Genomic DNA, 25694 nt, shown 5'->3' on the forward strand with positions numbered 1-25694 from the left:
CCAAAGTACGAACGCACTCGGAATTCGAAAATACTTTTTGAAAATGACTTTATTGATACCTTCCCTGGATTAAGAAATTTCATCAAAGAACCTTCGCTACAAAGGTTTGGGGAATTTATATGAAACACGGGGAATGGAAAAATATTTTGTTATATAACAATAAAATCCTTTGTTCTAGCCTGATTTCACAGTAGGACAACACATAAACGCGACGCGAACACTGTAAACTAGTTCGATCGCTGTGAAAAGGCCCATAATCAGGTCACGTACGAATGACCTTCAGCGGCCTCCTCTTCCTAGAAGTGGCCAACTTCAATTAGCGTTTCTGGAATTCCGTTGCGATGTCAACCCGTTCAACTGCATATTTATTTTCCTAGTATGACGTGCGAGAGAATGTCAATTAGTTTCGCAGGGACTTTATTAATGTTGCTAAAATCTAGTGGCTTATAATAATTATGCCTTTTTTATAGAAAATAATGTCATATTTAATTTACTTGATTACATTTTACATAATAATTATATGATAGTATGATAGGGAAGACATTTTGTCACTGGTAATGCGCGGTTGCCGCGCGCTTTGTCATTATGGACTACTGTCTATTCATTAGATATTTTCTTTTTATTTATATTCTTTTTATTGAGATCACCGTAATTCAGCAGTTAATCGAGCACAAATAATTTAAAGCTTATTAAATTGTGTTGACAGTCGCCATTAATAAACAAGAGTCCGAGGCGGCGTCCGCGCAGGTTCCGCGCCACGGCTCTTGGCGTATAAACGCGCTTTCATATAAGTACGGTGCATAAACGTCTAACAATATTTTGTTTTCTGTGTACGGAACCTCGAATGCAACAGTATGAGCGAAGTCGCGTTCGGTGGGCTAAAACGGGTCCGGCGGCTTGTGTGTGTTACGTCCAGAAATGGCTGGTGTCTCCGGTGTAATGTCAATTGCGGGCAGAGGTGGTCGCGTGAGGGCCGGAGGCGGCGCTGCGAGAGGCGCTGCGGCGAGGGAGGGCGAGCCGCGAGGGCCGATATCGATGCGGTTGCGCGCGCAAGATCCCGCGCCCCTCGCGTTCGATTTTCCCTGTCCGGGCGACGGTGGCGGCGCGTTGCATAACTGTGTGCCGGCACTCCGCGCGCGACCCCGCACAGAGCGCCCGCGAGCGCGCCACACGCGCCAACACGCGCCCACACGCGCTACGTCGCGCCCTTTACGTAACGCGCGACCATCGCGCGCCTATCGCCTCAACGCGCGACTCTGCCCATTCGCGGTGAACTTTTGGAGTGTATCGAGACAAGTGTTTGGCGGACGGGACGCTTCCGGCTGGAAGGGAAGACGGTGCGGCCGGGTGCGGACCACCGGCCCGCTGGTAGGTGTCGCCGCAGTGCGCGCGCTCGCCCTTTGTGCGGCGCGTGGAGGCAGCGGCGGCGGCGGCGGCGGTGGCAACGTTCGCGTGCTGAATAATTGACGCGGAGGCTGGCCGCGCGTCGGCCGCTATCGACCTCGCTCGCGTGACTCGCGCGTATTACCCGCGGCAAGGACGCCGCGCTGGCTGCGGCACTACGCCACCGCCGTCGCCGTTGCTGTTGTTGCCGTCGCCGCTGCGTCTTCCCTCGCTATTGTAAATTCTTCTATTGATTCTATTGTATAACCGTTTTTAGGTCCGTTTATAATATTTACACTCGTGTCAGCGTCGACCTGTCACACTCGACCCATGACATGCTTATATATAATTGCTCGCTTTAACACATCGCCACAAATAGCAATTTATTATAACGACGGATATTGTATTCCAGCAGATAGTAACTGACAGGCCGAACGAATCGATCGGTTATTGTGGCAAACGTGAAAACTAGTTCCATTGAATGGCCAGTGACATTGATAGTTCGTAACTATAGATAGCTTTTATGTAAGAGAGCCTCACTGTTCTATGCCAAGTAATACGATAGGAATTTGTTTTCATACTAACCATTTTACATAATTAAGTAATAACAAAGACTGATAATATAGATATGTGATACTGAAAGTCGCACAACGACATGTTTCTTTATCTATATTGGTTACGTAAATGATTTTTTCGTTAAAGTCTTAAGTTTTACAAAGTAAATTCATCGTAATCATACTTATATTGTATATTATAATACGCATACATAATTATCCACAAAGCTCGAGCTGAAAAAATAGCGTAGCGTTTGAAGGATTTCCAATGCGGCTACGAATGCGGATGCTACGCGCGGGGCTGGCAGCCGGCTGGCGGCTACGCGTCGCCTGGCGCCGAGGGCCGTAGACAGTGGTGCGCCAAACTCGTAGCCAACCAGTGGCTACGCGTTTCACTACATAATACACTAAGCTCGCTTGTCATCGTTTTGCTCAATTGAGCTTATCTACTTACATCCTACTTTTCTTCTTGGTATACGTTTGTCACTTAGGTACTTATATTTTTTGTTTTACTTTTAAGTATATAATTAAATAGGTCTCTACTTGGTTATTATTTGTCGCTAGGGTCTCGTACCTTTTGTTCTACTTAAGTATTAATAAAATATAGGCCGCTATGGTTAATGATAATTACATTTTAATTACTAACTTTAGTACTTAAACTACCTTATAATTTACTTGGTAACAATTTCTTCACTTTCGTGTCATAGTTGTGGCATGGCGTGATGTTTTAAATAATAAGTTTTATTTCAACATACGGATCTTGATAAGAATTTGACGTAGCGTCAAATGGAGTCGCATTTCGTTTGCTGTTCCGGTACCTGTCAACATTAAACGTTAATACTTTAAACTATGTACGTCGCTCGTCAAATATAATTTATAATGTATATTTCGTCAAATATTTAACATCGCCTTGTAGTTTTTGGGGTTATTCAAATAGACGCCGCGCGAGGTGTTTGAATTTGGTCTCTAATTGTTGGTCCTCTTTTTTATTATTAGTAATTAATAATTATTATGCTGGTGAAATGACATTTTTGTAACACTGGTTTGTTTTACAATTGTAGAGTTTAAGTTTATTATCGTCATTAATTTGATGTTATTAGAAGAAAAGTTTTGTATATTAACATCATCTTTATATTTAAACAAGACTTTATTGACATAGTTAATTATTTCAATACATTTACATTATAGATTTATAATACACTTTTATTGCGGAAAGATTCATTCTGTTCCACATTATTCCCACACTAATTCTTTGTATAAATACTACATTAATTATTGGCAATAAATAATATTAATTGGCAGATATAAATAATATCTGGTATGGAACAAAATTTTTGACCTTCTAGGTAATTAGTATTGCTAATATATAACTAGGTACATTCAATGACGTACGAGTACCATTAAAGTTCTGAGATTACATGATTTTATACCAAATTGGACTTCATAAATGTTACATAACCCATTATTACAAATTTGTATTCGGCATTAATTTAATTGCAAAATTATTATTTTTGTTAGAAGTAGAAGTTTTGTTCGGTATTTGATATCCTCAAAATTTGCAGTTCAAAACAATTTATTCCCATTCTGTATCCGCGGCAAACTATTTCGCCATAGACACCCATTTTATCTCTACGTATATTATTTTATTTTGTAGTGTGCTGATAGTCACCGGAAAGTACTTAAAAAACCAACAAACACCTTTAATAATAATTGTTTTGTTTGGCGCTGTACACCGTAGTTCAGTCATCTTTACATATCATAAAATTGTAACAGGCTGATTTCTGTTAATTATAGATATTGAAAAAATATATATGTCGGTTTTTATTAGAGCCACAGAAGCCAAAATTTGTTATTAGAATTTTTGTCTGTATGAATGTGTAGAAAACACGCAACCTGCAATAAATAGAGCATTGCATGGAGCTGAATGGAGTTTTCACCAATGTATTGTTGGAAGTCTAACTTAATATAGGCTCCATTTTATCCCGTAAAAACGTATCGCGCAGGCGTAGCCGCGGTCAAAAGTATTTATTTTAGTAGTTTCTATTTATAAAATAAAGTAATAAAAGTCGTACCAGCTGATTAGGCTTCATTTAACCATCCATTATATTTGCAACAGACTATTTTTGACTAGTGAAATATTGTGACGTCATACATCATCATCATCTTCAGTCTTTGCTTGTCCAATGCTGAACATAGAGGCCTTAAAGATTTCTAAAATTAACTATTAGAAGTGGCCGGAGTCATAAAAATTACAGAGATCTGACGTAACCACCGAATTAAAACCCTCTTCCTCTTTCGAAGTCAGTTAAAAATAATAACTAATTCTGAACTGACACATTAAACCATAGCTATAAAATTTATTCAATAGTTGAACTTGAGTACAACTACGGGGTTTAAGGAATTCCTCGAAATGTTTAAAAAAATGTTCATCGAATTCTCGTGTTAATGGATTTTATTTTAATTGAAATACCGACGTTCTTTTCGGCAATTAGTAAGGTTTTATGTTTAGTGAGAATTTATTTCCAGGTATGAAGCTGTGTTTTCTTTTTAACAAAGGATTCTTAAGTTGAGTGTAATTGGTGCCATATTTTGTATCAATTCTAATTTAATATATCATTATCACACGGAGGGTACCCAATTTTCCAAACTTTAGTTCTTTTATTTCGCATAAAAACATCCACATGTTCAAATATATTGAAATCACGATCTTAATTTAGTATTTAGTGCATACTAATGAATACTTAGTGTAAGAAGGTGTTTCCAGATAGATATTGGAATTCAAATTGAATGTAACGGTTAAATTGATTCCTATAAGCACAACAATGAATAATAACTTAGATATGAATCAATATCGAAGCGATGTAAACTGTATTTAGTTCCTGCGTAGGAAGTTCACAAGGATGTATCACCCTTCGCTATATCTGTAATCGCACCATGTTAGCTTAGCTACTCACTTATATTCAACTGCATTGAACTTTATTGAAGGATATTATGTTTGAATTGTTTGTTTCTTGCGAAAGATTTAATATACTATTTATGAGCCGTGGTAGAGCGTCCACTACACTAATCTTCACATTAAGAAGAGTTTAGTTCCAAATATAATGTCATTCACGAACAACGTTGCTAATTGATGGTCGCCAGAATTATGTAAGCTCCTGTATTTATATAAACCCGACCAAATATTAGAAGCTATCCAGTCGGGTTAAATTATAGTCATGATCGGAATGTATATTTAAATATAAAGAATAGTAAGAATGTGAAAGTGGTGTAAATTTAGTTACCGTTATCGGAAACTATTGACAGTATTAATATACTCGCTGTTCAACTACCCTAGTACACATGTTGTTCATCGGACTTACTGCCATTTTTAATTAACTATCCCAATAGCTTTTTTCAATCTTTTTAGATAATGCACCAATCAGAACAAATTGTTTTTTGACAAGTTTACAAATAAGTTATTTTGATTGTTTTATTCTCGGAATCGGATTGGAGATTGAGATTGGGATCATTTATTGAAAACGGCTTACTTGACACGCGATATTGCGCGATAGAAGTAAATTCCATGGGCCATGCGCCACGTTCCTCCAGAAAAGAGATAGGTATTGACCATTAGCTTTGTCTCTTTTTACACATTGGTCAATTTAGTGAGAGGATTATATCTTTTTCTGTGTATTAAAACAATAGTTGCGATGGCGCACGTGACTAGTCATTCATTTCGGCGCAAGTTCTCTCCATAGAGTTCAACCATTACGGTCGCCTACGCTCTACGTGCGTTATATTAATTCCCAGAAGTATCGCGGATTATAGTTTATATTTGAAAAATGTTTTATGAATTATTTCTAAGTACAATTTGGTGTCGGTTAGAGACGTTATTGTAGTATTTTTCGCTTTGTGCTTCGAAAAATATCTAAGAAATGGACATTGATATAAAAATTCATATCATTGCTTTTTGTATAGATAGAGATTATTTTGTCTGTAAGTCATGTCGTGATAATTATAATTAAAATTTTATAACATAAAAACAGCAAAGATTGATAACAATTACAACAATTTATATCCTTGTTCTATAACCATGTCCAGAAAACCCATATAATATGTAATCTTAAGCTTATTTATTGATATTAGCCCAAAATAACGTAATTAAAGCAGTATTTGTTATTCAAATGAGAATTTGCCATGAACCTGCAATAAACAAATTGTGCGCCTCACAGAAATTATTAGCACAAAAACTTATTGACTTTTTAGCGTATAGGTAGTTACAGGCAATAATACCGTAAGCAATCCGGCGAAGTTTTCAAAAAGATTAGAACAGGTTTCAATAATTATGTATTTCCAAAAAGAGAACGATGGTATTTTATCATAAAAATGAATGAAGTGTCAGTTAATTTAATTGGAACTTTACGAAAAAAATAACATAAAAATTAAATCCGTTGTTATTCTAATGGCACGAAATAATGAAATCCCGTTGACACAGCGTGTAACTATTGCCTCAGACAGTTTACGACGAAAACCTATGCGGGTTGACAAATGTTTTGTAGGCCCGTACCCTTTCTACCCAACCGAATTTAATCAAGTTTATGGCAACCACTAACGCACACTACACAGTTTTTAACTGCGAAGGTCCCGCGAAATCAACAAACTGAGAAATTGCTTCGTCGACAATTTTAACAGTAATTAGATTCGTGCTCTATGATTTGTAAATTTCCGTAATTATTTTTTTTCTTTCCAACAAAACACATAGTATGTTATAGATACCATATACAAATTATTATGCTCCGTTATAAAATGCATATATATAATAAAAAATATGTAGTAGGTATATTGATCACTGGTATCCAAAATAAGATTTAACATGTGTTACGGGTACCAAGGCCATTATAAGTTTCGCTCAGGTTATATTGCATACCGATAGAACGTGATTTGTGGAACGCTATTAACTTGCGACTCTATGTGAAACAATATTATACAATTATAAAATTATATAGCCTCATTACTTATGTAATGCAAGCTTTTTCTCGCGAATTTGTCCGCTTGAAGAAATTTTCCGGTATAAAAGTATATATTTTCCCGGGATAGTAGCTTACCTTACTAGGGTCTTAAACTATCTTCATACCGAATTTCACAAAAATCCGCTCAGTAGATTTTGAAAAATCGATAACATACAGACAGACAGAAAAGGGGACTTTGTTGTATAATATGTATAGTTTATAGACAGGCTCATATTTTATATATTTATAAAACTCTGGCTCACAGCTCCGACTACGTGGCATATTTAGTTCATCCATAAGGTGTCGGACAGACGCTGTAACCTTGTTAATGTGAAACACTACACTATCATGAACGTGATATTTGCTCCTCAATCTCAGCACTTCATAATTAAACACAAACTTTAGTCTACAAAATCGAATTCGTAGTTTCTGTATGACCTAGATTTTAATACACGTATATAAAGTTATATCGTAACGACGGGATGGTGTGAGCACTCGGCCTGCGTGATTGTGCTACCGGCAGTTTCATTTACATTGGTACACGTGAATCCACGTTTTTAACCGACTATAAAAAAGGAGGAGGTTCTCAATTCTACTGTATGTTTTTTTTGTGTGTTTGTTACGCGATTATTCCGCTTATGGTGGACCGATTTTCAAAATTCTTTTTTGTTCGAAAGGAGATACTTATAAAGTGGTCCCATAGTCACCAAGTCAGGATCTGATGATTGTATCCTGGAGAAATCATACAATGATTAATGTTTAATTTTTATTAGGCATCGACTCCAAAATTGGTAACCAATATATGGGTAATGCTAAATTATTTTTTGGTTTTTAGTGGTTTTTGAAGGCGGTAATTTTTTTTTATTTTAAAATTGTTTATTCTGTTATTACTGAAAGTATTGAAAAGACCATGCCTGCACAATTAACAATGAATAGAACACTGAACTTAATGTGAAGTTCGAGTTGGACAGAAATAGAACTGGTCTTCGAAATGTTTGTCATTGGCAAAGTTACATTGGGAACGCAATGACATATTGGCTGAGTAACTTTTAAAAGGTATCGACTAGACCAATAAAAGTTGTTTGTAATGCTATTATATGTCGTATTCTGCAAAATAACACCTATGACGTATTAAGACAATCCGCCGCCTAAATTTCAGGTCATTAAACCTCGTAGGTAAGTTATAGTTTCATTTTAAACAATCTTGAATTGATTACATGAAACATAGGTGTTATTATGCTTGGGTAAGCTAGAAGCAATTTAGCTGAAAGGCGGTCGCACAAGTTATGTAAATGGATGCACGGCTTATGTACTCCGGACGGTAAACTCTCGGACGAATTCGCTTAATATATGGGGAACCCCTAACATTTTATGGTTTTTCTCTTACGACCATTTCAAATTACATATTCGAAACTGACAAACAAGTTTTCCATGGAAATTCCCTGTGATTTTGTTTCAAAACCGTTTTTAAAAACTTGCTTGTTGCTTAGTTTTATGTTACCGAAGATTGTACTTACAATGTTATCCAAGGTCTTAAGAATGTGTCGCAGTTTTCCTATTTTGTGGGCTATGGCGTATAAATAGTAAGATCACTGCAGCCTGCAGGCGTAAAAGTCACCTCACTTACTAATACATTATTTTTATTTCTATAAGTAAGTAAATCTCTCGTTTCCGAGAGTCCGTTTGGGAAGATACTACTGCATTGTCTATTTACACAACCAAGCAGCAGTATGCAAGCACTCTTGTATTACAGCGTTAAGGAGAATGTAGCCAATGTGATGGGCATTGTACGATTTAAAACCTTATGTCTTACAATGAGAAATACAGAGCAATACCACGCAGTGTTTTGTAATTAAGAGTTCTGGTTGGTATTGCTGTAGTCTGTGGACAGGTTATATTTCACCAGCAGGTAACTGACATGCTTATCTGCCGTTAAGTGGTTAATAAAGAAACTGAACCTACTTATTTCTTGGAAGCAATGTTACAATTTTACAATATTGCTATTTACATTGAAAGTGCTATACTAGCGGTTGCATACTGGGGGGGTTACCGCGAATTTTTTGGCTTCAATTACTGTCAGGCGATTGAAATGGGTGTAAATTTTCTATTTAATACATATCGTCTGCCTGGGGTTGATACTTGTAGCCAAAACGATAGTATATCAAATAATGTGAATAATAATATTAGGTCAGCAAAATGTGGATGTACTAGTTGAGCCTCTGCATAAGCTTTTAGAGATAAAGTCGTGAGGTTATGTTAAATATTTTGTCTGTATTAAATGTTGGATAAAAAGTTAGTTTATCTTTAAACATGGTTATTTGATGATGGTCAATATTGCATTTATTTAATACTGGTAAAATTACGACAGGTCGCATTTTTAAATGGTAAGAGATTTCTCATAATGACTTATTAATTTCAATTTTGTGATGGATCAGCGAGACGTATAAAAAAACTTGCTTTTACTGTAACTTAGTACCTAAAATTATTTATCTAATGATTTCGTATTCAAAAAAGTCTACGTTCTCTATAGTAGGAAGCAATTTGCGAATGTTTTCAAACATTTTCCACATACTTAGCTCTGTATAAACCGCCATGCTAGACCATAAAAAATGAATATGCAATTTGCAGTCCCTTTCTAAGTGAAGTGAGGTCAATGTAACCGTAAGGGTGGGATTACTGAATGTGTAGACGCAATACTATATCTGCAAAAGCAAAGGTGTTAAGCAACGTGCATAATACGTATTAATAAAAAGAAATCGTAATTAATTTTGGCCCTTTTCTTTTCCTTTTTCTTATAAATAAAATATTTTTGATTGAGGTTTTTACGTTGCAACGAATGTATTTCTGAGGGGTGACACAGGTGATGCTTGTGCATCTAGAATTTGCCCAATTTATTTCTGGCCTCTATTGCGATACGGTGGTTGTCATTTTGAGTACAAGCTACAATACCGGGCAACGTGCATTTTACGATTGGCTTATACTAAAAAAAAATATTTTTGTATTAGGTATGAACCCTAGTCCCAACATAAGACTGACGTCATGACACCAATAACAGGCTTCCGTAGAGTATAAGATAAAAGTCGAATACTTATTAACTTAATGTTTTATAATAAACTATGTGTTTTTTTCTAAGTGAGTTCACAAAACCAATATTAGATGTTGCTCATGGCTTGGATTGATCAATCTACTTAAATATTTCCCTAATATCCTATAGGAGCAAATTATCGGGATAAAACGTAGCAGTGGCGAGACGTCATTATAAGCCGATTTTTACCGGGTTCCGTTTTGCAAATTAATTAAAAATAAAAAAAACATCACAATATAACTAAAATAATATTAATACAAACAAATAATTAAATATTTATTAATTTAAAACAATACTTTAAGAAAATCGGTAATTCATATTAATTTGTCAAATTATAACTCGCGAGAAGTGCTCTCGCCTCATAATGTCCGAACTGGACCCTCTGTATACTTCAGGGAATTCTTGTCTTCATGTTTAGCAATTAGCGTGATTTGTTTTTTAAAATTTAGAGTGTATTCTTGGATTAATATTTTATTGGATAATTTTGGGTACCTATATTCATAATATGTGATTAATTTGTAAATTCAGATATAAGACAATTGTTTATCTTAGAAGAAAATTATTAAGTATTATAATATTTTACTGATTTTAAAGTGGAACGATATCAAGTGAAACCTAACAACTAGTATACTGTTTCCTGATTAACTAAATTGATAATCTAAGTAATTTATATATACAATACACTGCTACTCTTTGACGAATTAGGTATTTGTTAGCGGAAATTATATTCAAAAAGTTGTGTTTTGAGAATAAACTAATTTACCTAATAGTATATTTAAATTATATTAAAATAAGTATCCTTAGTCCGTGATTTTAATTTTAATATGTCGGTACCTATGTACTATGTAGAACATGTTCGCGGGAACTACGAAACCGATTTTGTCTTTTTTTTACTTATAGGAAGCTATATTATTCTTGAGTGTTATAAGCTACTTTATCCCGGAAAAACTCTATCAAGCCGGCGGAGCCGTTGGCAATATATTATATACTTGCAATAAAAATAATTCCTTTTTATTTAATTAACTTATAAAAAGAAATGCGTATTTATGATGTAGTAAGTTCCGAGTATACAGGACTAGCAAAATATTATGTACCTAATAGAATCGACGGACAAACGTATCATCGGACGAATGTTATACATTGAAAAATTAAATCAATTCAAAATCACAGTTTCACATTCATCATCGCCATTAGCTACATAAAGTCCAATGCTGAACATAGCCTCGAAAGATTTTGCAGACGGACAGTTTCACATATGAAATAGTTCAATTGTTTTAACTTTTATTTTAGTCATGTTATAATATATTTCACTAGCTTTTGCCAGTGGCTCTGCCCGCGTGAAAAAGTTTACCGATTTAAATATTTTCTCGGGATAAGTAACCGTTCAAGAGTAGAGTAATTTAGCTACTTATTAGATAAACAATTTTCAAAATCGGTGCAGTAGTTCCAAAGATTAAGCCTCAACAAACCTACGAACTAAACTTTTCCTCTTTATGCTATAAATAAATATTTTTTGTTCGACGATTGAAAACCACCCTAAATAGGAATAAAACCAAGCCGATATCAAACTGAGTGAGGCGTAATGACAGATTCAATTTGGCCGTTTAATATCGGGATGCGCAGAGTTCCGCAGTGTCGACTCCCGAACAAAACAACCTTGAAAACTCGATTCAAGTCTTGATCAATGCTTACTTTTGAAATTATGGAATAAACCCGTCCTTCACTTATATAATAATAATGTAATGAAATCTTATTGTCAATTAAATTAAACTATTTTAAGGATTTTATCGCGGTTTTAATATTTTACTTTTCTTCACGGGGGGGACTGACCATTAAGGCTGCAAAGTCTTCGAAACGTCGGCAGAAAAGTAAAGTATTATAACCGCGATAAAATCTGTAAAATAGTTTAATTTAAATGTCTAACATTCTCGTAAACATAAGAAATCATTATCTTATTTTCAATGCAAAAGTTTGTAAAGATCTTTAGATGATTGTTGGAATAATAAAAACATTTATTAGCATAATATATTGGGACGCACATAAATACATATATAATAAATAATAACAAGGTACAAAAACCAGAGTACGGACAACATGCATCCCATGATACTATAATAGACGCAGAAACCACTGAACGGATCTGGATGGAATTTGGCACACATAGTCATTCTGGATTGACATGGTAACTTGTTATTTGGAAAATATTTAATAGGTCTTTTGTAAAGCACTATCTCGCAGACAAAGTCGCAGTAGTAAGTAGAGAAATACGATAAAAAAGTGTAGACAATAACAAACAATTGCATCGGTGGCGTAGTTGTATTACGGTAACTTTGTAGTGCTGATTTCTCGGGTTCGATCCCCGGGTCGGGTAAAATGATATTGGGTTTTTCTACTCAGTATCAGCGGGAGTCTTGAATTTATGTCCGATACAGCGATAAGCTAGCCCGATATGACTTGCACAAGTGGATGCACCACTTGCGCCTCCGTCTACTCCTTCAAGTATAAAAGGTGTAAGTGTGTATAAGATAGGTAATAAGTAATAAGTAAAAATGAATGTGAGATTTTGCATGCGAAATTCCATCTTAATGCACGACAACGTCGTTTCTGTTGCCAAGCAGCTTTATGCAATTTATTCTATTCCGCTTCCAAGGCCATTATACTTACTGAGTATGAAACAATATTAAATGTAATGACTAGACTTATGATATCAAGATACTGCAACTGCATTATAATCATAAAACAGACAGTAGCGTGCCGAGTCGTCACGCGGCTTCTGTAATAAATATGCAGCACAAAGCCTCAGTATTAACTGAGATCCTTGAAAGTCAAAATTCACATGCACTTCACACGTGACTAGATAAATGACTGGCCAATTGTGGGTCGGATACGTAAATTCAGGGTACTGTTAACTGTATCTGAACACTTAAAGTAAGTTTTCTGATCTTATTTGATTCTTATATCGGTGGCTTACCAAGGTCCTACGTTTTTTGATACGGGCATGACGAAGAGACACCACAGCATCTAATTAAGTGGAGTTGTGTCTAATAGAATGTCGACTGACGAGAGATGATTACCCCTCGTCAGTCGACGCAATTATGCCGGCCTCTTGGAACATGATATATATAGGCTGATCCTGCAACGCGACGCACTTACGTGGGCCACTATGGCGGGTTTTAACACCATATATAAAAAATATCCTACTACCATGTATATGTACATGTTAATTTTTACCGATGTCGGAAAACGAAATTTAAAATTTATATGTTGGTTAATATTAGAGAAGACAATAAGTCATAGTTCCCCTAATATTAATCTTTTGAATAAATTGGATCTTTTAAAAAAAAAGACGACATCGAATAATTCAATTTGGGCAATAAATATACTATACGACCTTGTAATAGTGAGCCAGCGATATGTATATGATGTTAAATATTATAATAATAATAATATCAGCCCTGTATTATATACTTAGCCACTGCTGAGGACGGGCCTCCTCTACTACTGAGAGGGATTATGCCTTAGTCCACCACGCTGGCCTAGTGCGGATTGGTAGACTTCATACACCTTCGAAATTCCTATAGAGAACTTCTCAGATATGCTGGTTTCCTCTCGATGTTTTCCTTCACTTTTCCTAAATATTATAATCTTATCTTATTTAATACTTTCTTACTAATACTATTAACCTTAAAGATTGTGAAAATGTTTCGATGTTTGTATGTTTGTTACAATTAAATGCAGAAGCAACTGAACGGGTTTGAATGAAATTTCAGGTCGCTACATATTAAGGTTTAAAAAATAAAGTCCTACTTATTAAACATATCTCAAAGAGAGATAATGTTAGACATTTCTTTTCATATCATATTATATAGATCGATAGATATCCGATGTAGACTAAAAAATAATACCTTTGCCACCTTTGTATAAGAAACCCTCACAATGAGAAACATTAAATACTTGTTATATTACTCAGCATTACACTTCATTTTCGTAATTGCGGACATATACGCAGGATATAATCATTTTAAACACTAGAAATTATGTGATGTTCTTCGTAAAAAAATTCAATTCATTGCTTTTAGGATTGGATAGGTGTAAGATTTTTTTTCTTTTGATTTGTTTGGCCTCTACTAAATCAGTGCGATTACGTAGTGCACTACAAAATCTTTAAAACTTATATATTAGGTTTCCGTTAGGTAACAGAAAAGAATCAATAAAATTTTATTTGTGGTACATTTAAATATTATAAATTGGCGAAAATCATGAAAATTTGCAGTGCGATAGGAAACCTTGAAGAATTACCTCCACTGGCAGTTACGCTTTGAAGAGTGAGTAAATAATAAATTAATTCAATTAATAAGGTAATTAAATCTTTTTATTACGTTTTTTGCATGTTTTGATAAATATTCATTCAGATTTCTTAATTATATAAATTTTCAATTAGATTACACGGAGAAGTCGATTTACCTACCTCTCTATTATTTGCTTCTACCGACACAATGTATGGGAATCTTTAAATTCATTACGGAACCAATTAGAATATCTCAAATCTATGCCTGCACTTATCATTTAACAATCGCATTGTAAAATCTTCGAATAAATATTTACTTTAATAGACCTCCTTCTGACAAATGCAATTAGCAACAAATACAAAAGGTATTAAAAATGAACATTAAAAAGTATTTACAATTGAAAAATTCTCGTTGATCGGTTGCTTAATTATATCGAAAAAAGAATCTAACCAATAAGCTTAACAAAATGCAAAAGTGTCAAGATGTTTATTGTCAGTAAACGCAGAAATCGTAGAATGGATTTGGATATGGGTGTAGCCAGCGGGGCGGGTTTTAGGCGTTCAAACTCCTCCGAATGAAAGTTTGTTCTATTAATAATTGTTTGGCTTTAGACTTTTTAAGAATGACAACTTTTTTTTTAATTAAAATGAATATCGTTCTATGCGCATTTTTGTTGTTTTATTTTTTTAAACCCCCCGTTACTAAAACATGGCTACGCTAATACGTAGTGCATAGTTTATTTCGGGACACGTCCTTCACACTAGCAGCAACTAAAAAAGTACAGCTTTATATTATTTTTCGCTTTCTTACATAGCTACATTATGTTGATCACATAAAACTAAATTCGTATAATATAAGGTCAAATCGGATGCTAATTCGGAGTGGGTTTATAAACGTCCAGTACAAGAATACTTTATATTCCGCTTTTTGTATATCGTCTACAGTTTTTGTCAGATATAATTAAGACTGCCTCGGTTTTGTAGTTGTATTAGAATACGACTGCAGTGCTGAGGTCTCGGGTTTGACGTTCGGATTGGGAAAAGTATAATTCGGTTTTTCTCGGTCTGGCAATTGCGCTCGGTATGGCGATATGCTCGCCACCTAACACATCATGGGACGGAATATATACTTACTACAGAAAGTTTAGGCACAAGTTGCGCCTCTGGGTACCCCTTCGGGGATAAAAGTCGTGATGGGGAGTGTTTATTTAATCCTAATCCTAACCTAATATTTTTTTTTTAAATCTTTATTTAAGGAGCTTGGTCGTAAGTACATTAGATGAACAAATACAAAATTTCATATTCAAAATAAAAATGATAAGATAAAAAAATAAATGTCCAAAACAAATGTTAATAAAAACGTATTCTTAGTAAACTATTTGACAATTATTACAATATCTACCAATAAGAAATACTAGAAATACTAAACCTTGTAAGTGTTATTTGCGAGAACACTATGTCCATTGTTGAGCAACTGTTTTTATAATAAAAAAACGATTTGTCTTGAATGCTCACTGTACGTCACAGAAAGACATTATGAAGTCTTACCTTAAGGCGCGATTAATTTTAGAACCGGTTTCTTATTCCTAATTTCTTATAATGCTGGTAGTGAGATATTTGTATCCTCTGAAGTTCGCACTGCCCTGAAGAGCCCCCCAACAAATATAGATATAAGGCCCACTCTATGGCAAGCTACGCTACTGCGACCATCGTACACAAGGTGTAAAACCCGTTATAGTGGCCCACATAAGTGCGTTTTTGGATCCGCTCTGTGTATCTTCGGTTTCAAATAGGCCGGTAAATAGTGTCGATATGCGAAAGGTGATCATCTCCTTAGTCGATAATCTATCTGGAGCCTACATACATATGAGGCACAATGAGGTTACTTTTCCCGTGCCATTATAAAAAAAAAATATTTAAAGAAATAAATCTGTCGATCACTGGTCTGTTGAAAACAGGTACGCTTATTATAAATAATCAGTGTATTACATACATCGGTGTTATTAATTGCAAATAACGATGACTTTTAAATTTTAAGGCAAAATAGCAACAACAAGTCTATGTTTTATCAATGACAAATAATATTTTTTATCTAGACTCATTATAGTTTTGACTAGTTAATAATATTATATGTCACACAATAACCGTGATATTACATTTTAAGTTGTTAGTAACTGTTATTCAAGTGTTAATTCGTGTGAATCGGAAAATTCTTTGTCATCTAGTCAGTTATAAACTCTAAACGTAGAGAATGACTTGTGCTTTTTTACTGAATGTGCCCCTGCGCACCATTGGATCATTTACGAAGAGGATAAAAGACCTGTTAAGGACGAAAAAATGTATGTTCAGCTGTGGCCATTCTTTGGTTGGTTTTTAAGCTATCTTTATAGCTAGGGCCTAAAAGTGTAAAAAATATAAGACAATTGCTTGGCTAGTAATTGCAATCGGCCCATGTACTAATTATACCACATTATTGTACAGTCAACGAGTCACCTTTGAGGTTTATGAGTCTATCTTTGTGTTTGTCACCCGTATTTACAAACAATACTATGAGGTCGCATAGTGGCTATTCTTTGGCTTAGTTCATCTTCGTTAATCTAACAGCCAATTGAAATACTCATACCGCAAGCGCATTACAACTACGCCATGGAGGCAGTCAACTTTAGAATTTAAACCATGGAATTTTTTAACTATACCGTACATTATTTAAACCAGCATGAATAAAAAGATAGCTTAAATTTAATGATTTCTTTTGTTCGAATGTTAGACATTGAAATAAAACTACATTACGGGGTTTATCGCGTTTCTTTTTTATTAGGGAGAAAATAATAATATAAAAACCGCGATAAAATAGTTCTATTTCAATAGCTTATAATTGACATTTTAACAGTGTATCCGTGAGTCCCAATTAGGACAATTTTGAGACTTCAGATTGCGGGTTCTAGTAGCATTTCTATCTTTATTTATATAATACAATGTAGGTTGTTGCAAAATTTGTAAAAAACTATAATTTTGCTGCGTAGTTGGAACAAGTGTGTAAAACAAAGTTCCAAATTAGTAGAGGTTATCAGATAATTTTAATTCTTCAAGTAAGAAGATAAAATAATAAATTCCATGTCTATCATCATGATGATTTAGTCAAATTTATGTATGCTTGTCATTCAATATCAGTAATTGGAATATTGTTTTATTTCCTATTTATTTATGTAACAGGAATGATAATAAATCATAAATGATAACAGATATCCATCGTGTGGGACCTTGCGTGATCATATAAAATTCCCGTATATTTAAAACTAGTTTTTGCTTGTGGCTTTGCCCATGCGAAAGAGTTTTCCGGAATAATTGTCCACGTGAAAGAGTTTTGTAGATTAAAAGTCTCGCTATATATTTTCCCGGAATAGAATGTAGCCTATATCCTTCCCAAGGTCTCAAACTATCTCTATATCATTTTTTTTATCGAAATCCGCTGGGTGGTATTGAGTTCAGACAGGCAGACAGACGCAGCTAAGGACTTTATTTTATTATACATTTTTAGAATTTTTTAGGAGGAATTATTTCGTCATACATGATTATTGCTGTTTAACTGTTTACGCAGCGCACGCAACGGAAACTCTTAAAAGGAAAAATTTCACCGTTTTTGCAACATTTTTCACTGACGCTCCGCTCCTTTTGGCCATAGCGTTTATAGGTATCCAACAGTAAAAGAATTTGTCCATTCGAAACAGTAGTTCCTGAGATTAGCGCATTCAAACAAACAAACTCTTCACCTTTATATTATAGTATAGATACATAGATAGAAGTATAGATATTAATTTATTTAATCCGTAACGTGGTTATCGTTCTTCACATTAATAATTACTTAGTGTAGGACCGTTTATTTAAAGTGGATGAATAACTTTACTAAGCTATTGATCTATTAAATGGAATATGATCGTTTTTACTAGATTATGTTTGTAGAAATTTACGCGACAATTTTACATCAATAGTCTAAGCGCATTATCTAAAGAATTTTTTATTATATCAAAAACAGCTGATTTTTTTTTGCTTCTTTTGGGTTTAAAATGTTATTAAAATATTAAGATAGGCGTTCATAAAGTCAGTTGTATTTGTGGTGACACGTATATAAATCGTTTGAATTTGTCCCAACAATTTCTAATATTAGCTATGCATGAATATCCAATGTTAAAGAGTTTTTGAGCTGGATTAGGTAACAAAAAAAGTAATTTACAGGTTACACTAAATACTCATTAGTGATTGTTAGATTTCGTACGAAAAGTTATATAAAAAACATACACATATGCCTTTTATCTCCAAAGGGGTGGGCAAAGGTACAACTGGTGCATCTACTTTTCGCCGTGTGTATGCCGTCCCATAATGTGACAAGGCAATAGCCCATGTCTACATCGGGCACAAATTCCAGACTCCAGCCTGATACTAAGCAGAAAAACCCAATATCACTTAGCCCGATGCGGGGTTCTAACCCGAGACCTTAGCACTACAATCTTACCGTAATATAACTATTAAACCAGAGTAAGTTTTATAAAAAAGTTTTTTTTTTTTTTTTATTTTAAGTATAATGTTTATTTCCCTAACCTACGTTAGGTTAGAAAAACCGAATTATACCGATCGTGAGGAAACCTGTACATCTGAGAAGTTCTCTATAGGAATTTCGAAGGTGTGTGAAGTCTACCAATCTGCACTAGGCCAGCGTAGTGGACTAAGGCCTAATCCCTCTCATTAGTAGAGGAGGCCCGTGCTCAGCAGTGGGCAAGTATATAATACAGGACTGATATTATTATTATTTATTATTATTATTAACCTGAGACCTTAGCACTACAATACCGTAATATAACTACTAAATCCGAGTAAGTTTATATATATATTTTTTTTAATTTTAAGCAAAATGTTTATTTCCCTAACCTATGTTAGGTTAGGTTGGTTATACATACGTATGTAGGCCCCGCAGCTCAACGTTGTGGCCGGTGCGGCTCAAAACTAGGTCACTTCGGTGTAAACGACAGACGTATGACACGGAAACGGCGTGAAGAATAGGCCCTTGTCTCCTACAGCTTTGGCACCCTATTGTCTCCCCGTAGATACTCATAGTTGGGAAATTTGAATTAAATGTCAAATGTTAAGTCGCATTGTTAAGCTCATTTTAGACTATCAGACTTCCGCAATGAATTGGTAGAGCTCTCTTTGTTATTAAGTAATAAAGTCGCTTTAGTACATTGACATGAATATTTAACCTTTCTCTACTCCTATATACAAAGCATTGCTCAGGACTCCAATCGTCCTAAGCCATGTTTATTAATAAAATAGCCCTTAATATTATGCTCAGCGGTTAGCATAATTCCGTTTGTAGCGAATTAGCACAGAATTACCATAGTGGCAACAAAGCCGTGCGGTTCCCACCCGCCGCCCGCCGTTGGGTCGCCGGATCGATTCCCGCCAACGACCCGGTCAACAGATACTAGCCGTTGACCCTACCTGTCGTTCGATTATACTGCTAAACGAGTGTTATGCTTGTTCATTTATACCGAAGCGTTTATAATTACCTTCGTGACAAATTGTTTTTATACAATGTGTAGTTTAATGGGAAATATTAGTAGAATCTATGTGTATTCATTTAAAATACATTGTTTGGCATTTTTTAAAGGAAATAATTATGATTTTATCGACACTGTACTGTGGAATCAGTCCGCCTCGTAACCAAGAAGGCTGCAATCTTAGAAACCATGTAAAAAATACAAAACTAGATTTATTTCGATTTCTAACATTTGCGTAAACATAAGAACTAATTAATCGACAATTATAATATTATACTTGTTCATTAATATTATATTCGGTGCTTTTATTTGCATGGAGTAGATAGCGTGATTTAAAATATATTATGTACGATATATTATACCTCGATGACTCTAAAAGGATGGTGTGATTTTTGAGTTTGTCTGTCAATTGCCTAAGCATGCATTCCCGACAACAACTTGATGATTTTTAATATTAAAGAAAAATCTTTAGACAACATACATCTATATGTCTGAGGGTAACATAGGGTTACTTTTTTAATATGGCATCAGAGAACAATAAAATTACACAAATAATTTAAATCATTAATGGTCTATTACCGTCGTCAGCCAGCCAATGTCAATACGTTTTTTAACAACCAAAAACCCGACCGCACCGCATATCCATTCATTTTTGAAAAGCATTACCCATGAAAAGATTGTAAATATAGGTCGAATGTAATCTATGCGCCCCACTGACTTAAACTGCAAAGTGAAAACTGCAGAAGTGCACGGAAACATTGCTTGGGGTTGTGCTAATTTTTCTTCAGTGAACTTTGCGAAATTAGGACGCCGTACCGTCCAAGCCGCGATCGATATGCTATGTTTTACGCCACATTCGCGTAAACGTTTCCATTAAATCAAAGACATTAGCGTAAACACAGTAATTAGTGGCCGTAAAGTAAAAAATATAAGGGTTTTAATGTATTTCAAATAAAATTCACTTTAAGTTATTATTTAGTAGTAACTTTTTTCTTTATAATGCTGTTTTTTAAAGAAAGTTAAAAATATATAAATTTAATTATATTATAAGGGGAACTGACTGACAGAAACATATATGTTACACTAGGTGTTACTCGCGGCTTCTCCCGCGTGAAAAGTCTTTTGCGCAACAAAAGTCCCTAAAACACTGCAGCGATTCATCACCACCATTTAATCACCTAAACGCCGTCATCTATTCAAAATAATCGATTATTTTAAGGGAAAGAAATTATAGAGATAAAAATCTTGAAAATTTCCTTTTTATCTATTAAAACAATTCGTATTAGGAAGTTAAATCTACACATCTCCAATACAACAAAAAGTGTAAAGTTTCATTCATAGTTTCTAACTATGTTCGCATATTTACTTGGCTTTATACTTTTGACCTTTGAATAACTAAATATAAAGTTTTCATTCAAATTATCTAGTCTACGAACGTCACCGCGTATCGATCCATTCAATGGGAAACATTCTCATGTAAAATGTATCAGTAATTTAATACGATTCGTGGAAAGTTGCAACTTATCGACGTAGTAATTACTGTGCTTTATTTGTGTCCCAGCATAGCGTTGAAAGCAGATATAGCCTAGTTGAACGTAGAAAGGACTGCCGAGACGAATGTCTGCTTGTTCAAAATTCATGGGTCGGCCTTTTCTAGTTATGTATGTGCGCGTACTTTTTGAATTGGACGTAGATACGCAAAATCCAACCCACATTGTAGTCGAAAATGAGCCAAATTAGTTTTAGTCTATGAGGTCTATATTTTCCATTAGTAAAAACATCTTAGTCAAAATATGTTAATTTGAACTTTTTATTAACGAGATATTATATGGAATATCAATGAGCATAAATACGTTTTAAACTTCAATCTCCACTATTTCAAAACTGTCATTTTGTGGGCTGGATCCTTTTTATGTATCTACGTCCAATTCCCTTGCTTGACTTGCTTGGTGACGGAAAACACTGTAAGGAAACCTGCATACCTGTAACGTCCTCCATAGAAAAATTGATAGTCTCTAAAGTATGCCATTCCGTATTAGGCCATTGTGGTGGACTAAGACCTAAAACCTTCTCAGTAGTAGAGGATTTTATCCCAGAAAAACTTTTTTCCGTGGACGGAGCCGCGAGCTAAAGTTAGTATTTTATAATATTGCACAATATAGGGAAGTAAGAATGATGTATTTTTGATAGCATCGCTGTAGTGACAAATCATACTTATTGCTACCTATTATAATCTTTTATTTTAAAACAGTTTTTGTAACATGATAAATATTAGCCACATTGCATCCTTATAAGTTTTAATGTATCTCAATTTGTTATCGGGTATTATTAATTATACTTAGAGGGAATTAAGATTTGACTATGGGTGGGTATTGGGTAAAGTATATTTTATTAAATATAGTGGATTAAGCGTACGTTATAAAGTACCTATATCAATTTAATATGTCAATAATAATTAAAATATAGCGTGGCACTTTGGCAATATGAAAGAAAGAAAGAAGAAGTTTTGAAAAAAGAGTGAATGACAAGTAATCTTCACTACATAGTATAAAACAAAGTCGCTTTCTCTGTCCCTATGTATGCTTAAATCTTTAAAACTACGCAACGGATTTTGATGCGTTTTTTTTAATAGATAGAGTGATTCAAGAGGAAGGTTTATATGTATAATAATAACATCCATTAAATAGTGGAGAAATACTGTTATTTTGTTATGTTATACCCGTGCGAAGCCAGAGCGGGCCGCTATGTTTTTATATACAACGTTCACAGTTTTTCTGTAGTGTATTTAGTATCAGCATTGCACCCGTGCAAAGCCGTGGCGGGTCGCTAGTAATAAATATAATGAATTAAATCATAAATTAAATAAAAAACATTATGTCTTATTATCAAAATAAAACTAATTTTTAGATTTTATCGCGGTTTTTTATATTTTATTAAAGAGACTTTCGTCCCGTGACCATGAAAGGTGCAAAGTCCTCGAAATGTCGCGAGAAATATAAAATATAAAAAACCGCGATAAAATCTAAAAGTTAGCTCTATTTGGATGTCTAACATTCGCGTAACATTGTTTTTATTATATGCCGTGTATTCTTCGTTGGAGGTCCTTAAATAAATAAATAAATGTAAGAAATCGTTATTAATAAATGTATTATTAATTGGGACAAGACGATTTTAGACTACCACTTCGCACAAAACAAACAGAGAGTTTGTTTTGTGCGAAGTGGTAGTCTAAAATCATAAATTTTTTTACGTATAATTATTTATCATACATAGTCACAATAATATTGAAAAATAAATATACAGTACATATTACATAATGATAATATAATCATAATATTATTATTTATGGTTGGTAGCTTCTGTTGATTAGTTGTCAAACGAAACTAAAGAATATTTTTATATATACACACATACACACGCTTTTTTCCCTCTTCAGGGGTAGGCAGAGGTGATATCACAGCAACATTTCGCTTATAATCTCTTAATATTTTAGTCAATTTATAAAGTTCCTTTTAAACACATTCTGCACTTAGCCAAATGAATTAAATGCATATATTTATAATTTTTTGGTGTATTGTAAACAATAAATATTTTTTAATCAAACCGTCAGCTGATCAAAGTCTGCACTATCACAGTTCCTCATAAGATTACTGATAAGACCGGCTTTAGGCGGGTGTAGGTCACTCAATTACGTATTCTGTTATCGTCAAGAAGCAACTTTTATCTCTATAAACGTATAATCGCAAAGTAACGTAGTGGCACCAGTCTTCGACAGGCACTAGTAATCGACAGACACCAGTGATCGACAGTTTATTATTCTAAGTACAATACCGGTTTTATTTCCAAAACAACTGCTTAATATTGATCGTAGTGCTTCCGCGAATAATACAGTAACTGTCAATATGTTTATATAATGTATTTGTTAGTTTTATTATACAATAACTGTCAATATATGTTTGAATAATGCATTTTAGTTTGATTCTGTGTATTGTACTTTTACTATAGGTTTATTGCCTGAAATAAAAAAAAATATTTTTATTTATTATTTTACTGCCTCGGTGTCGTAGTTGTATAACGGTACGACTGCAATGCTGAGGTCTCGGGTTTGATTCCCGGTGGGGCAAAGTGATATCGGGTTTTTAAGAGTATCAACCCGTATTTTGGAATTTTTGCCCGATATAGGGACAAATTCGCCCCCTATCATACCATGGGACGGAAAACACATGGCGGAAAGTGGGTGTACCAGTTGCGCCCCTGCCCACCACTTCGGGGTGCCTTTGCTAAAAAGTTGGCAATAATGTTCGATTTTGTTTACTAAAATATTCCCGTCCTGTAATTTCATGGTAACACAAATATCTACATATTTATTACTTATTCAAATTAATTTAGTTTTTTGTGTTATCTACATAGCAGAAAATGAAAAACGGTGGTGAGCAGACGTGTTTCAACGTATTAAAAATACAAACTATTAAGTAACTGTTTCAGTAATTGTTAGTTTCTTATTGTTATGTTATTCGATAACAAGCTGTCAGAGCCTACGTAACGCCTAAAAACATTGAAAAAAATGGAGTTTTTCAAGTCTTAAATCCATTATATATTCTTTAATTTTGATTTTATAAGGTAGCCATACAATAGCAAATTAATAAATTTTCCGCCAAAAAACAATAAGATTATTTTTCATGGAATTGTTAATTTTCGTTTCATTTTAATTTAATATTATTCTTTTACTTTGTTAACTATATAGAATACTTAATGAGCTCTCGTATCTATCCGTAACGAGATAGTTAGATAAAGATAATTTGGCTTCATGAATGCGATGATAATTTGCCGCACAAACCGTATGGAATATTATCTCTACATTTCAAAATAAAGAAATCCTTTGCAAATAGAATTAATAATTTATTTTCGCTATTTGCGATAATTTTTAACTTGTCGCTTAGTATGATTGGTATGATAAAACATATATGTTATACTATCTTAAATAACGATCAAAGTATTATATATGTTATCACTTATTAGTTATTACTAAATACCGGATTATATGCAACTTAAGAAGCCCGAAATATGCATGGAGATATGAACGAAAAATGCTTAAAATATGTATGAAATACATTAATGAAAAAAACTAATTGGGTTTTTACTTAAAAGCAGGATACAATATGCGCAATCAACAAACAATACAACCAATTTGTATGCGTCACATGCCTTCTGTTTAATGGAGTAGTGTCTTAAAAAAAGATCCTCAGGTAAAATATACAAAATGTTTCGCATTCTTTTGTAATTCCCTTATTTTTAGTTATGGTAATAAAAAGTAGTAGTATAATATCGCCTAATACAGCATGTAAAAACCAACGAAATGCCCAAAGTATGCAAATGAATATAGTCTGCTCTCTAGTTAATACATTTGCTATTTGTAGTTTTCTGTCCTTTTCCCCGAGGAAGTCGTCGACATCATAAACTATGCAGAATTAAGGTGTGTTTCCACTAAAGATATGCGAGGTAGGTAAACAGTGCAAGGGAGCTTAGTGAAGCAGTCAAATTTAAATTTTCCATTAGCCCTTTTCTACCGGGGTGACCCTATGCAAAGTTGTGAAAGTGGTTTGAAAATATTAGTGAGACTTTCCTAGAGTTAGTTCTCTTGCATATCTTTAGTGAATATGCACCTTTACATACTGTATTTTAATTTTATCAACAAAACAAATACCGGTTGGTACAGCTATATTTCCATTCTTTGAGCCAAATCGCTGTCCCGCTATTACAAAGTTTTATATTAATTTTTACATGGTCGGAAAATTAGACTAAAAATATACATGTTGGAAAATTAAAAGACGATAAGTCATGGTT

At 34.2% G+C, this 25694-nt stretch overlaps 1 protein-coding gene across 1 annotated transcript in view; it reads left to right on the forward strand.

Moving 5' to 3' along the window:
• Nucleotides 1-14115: 14115 nt before the first annotated feature.
• The window catches only part of LOC115440068 (sodium channel protein para), an 82848-nt gene continuing 71269 nt past the window's right edge, over nt 14116-25694 (forward strand). The window contains 1 exon segment of the mRNA XM_037436430.1: nt 14116-14335. The gene's annotated coding sequence lies outside the window, so the exon portion shown is untranslated.

The sequence above is a fragment of the Manduca sexta genome, chromosome 8 (genome assembly GCF_014839805.1).
Source record: "Manduca sexta isolate Smith_Timp_Sample1 chromosome 8, JHU_Msex_v1.0, whole genome shotgun sequence".
Taxonomy (NCBI): Eukaryota; Metazoa; Arthropoda; class Insecta; order Lepidoptera; family Sphingidae; genus Manduca; species Manduca sexta.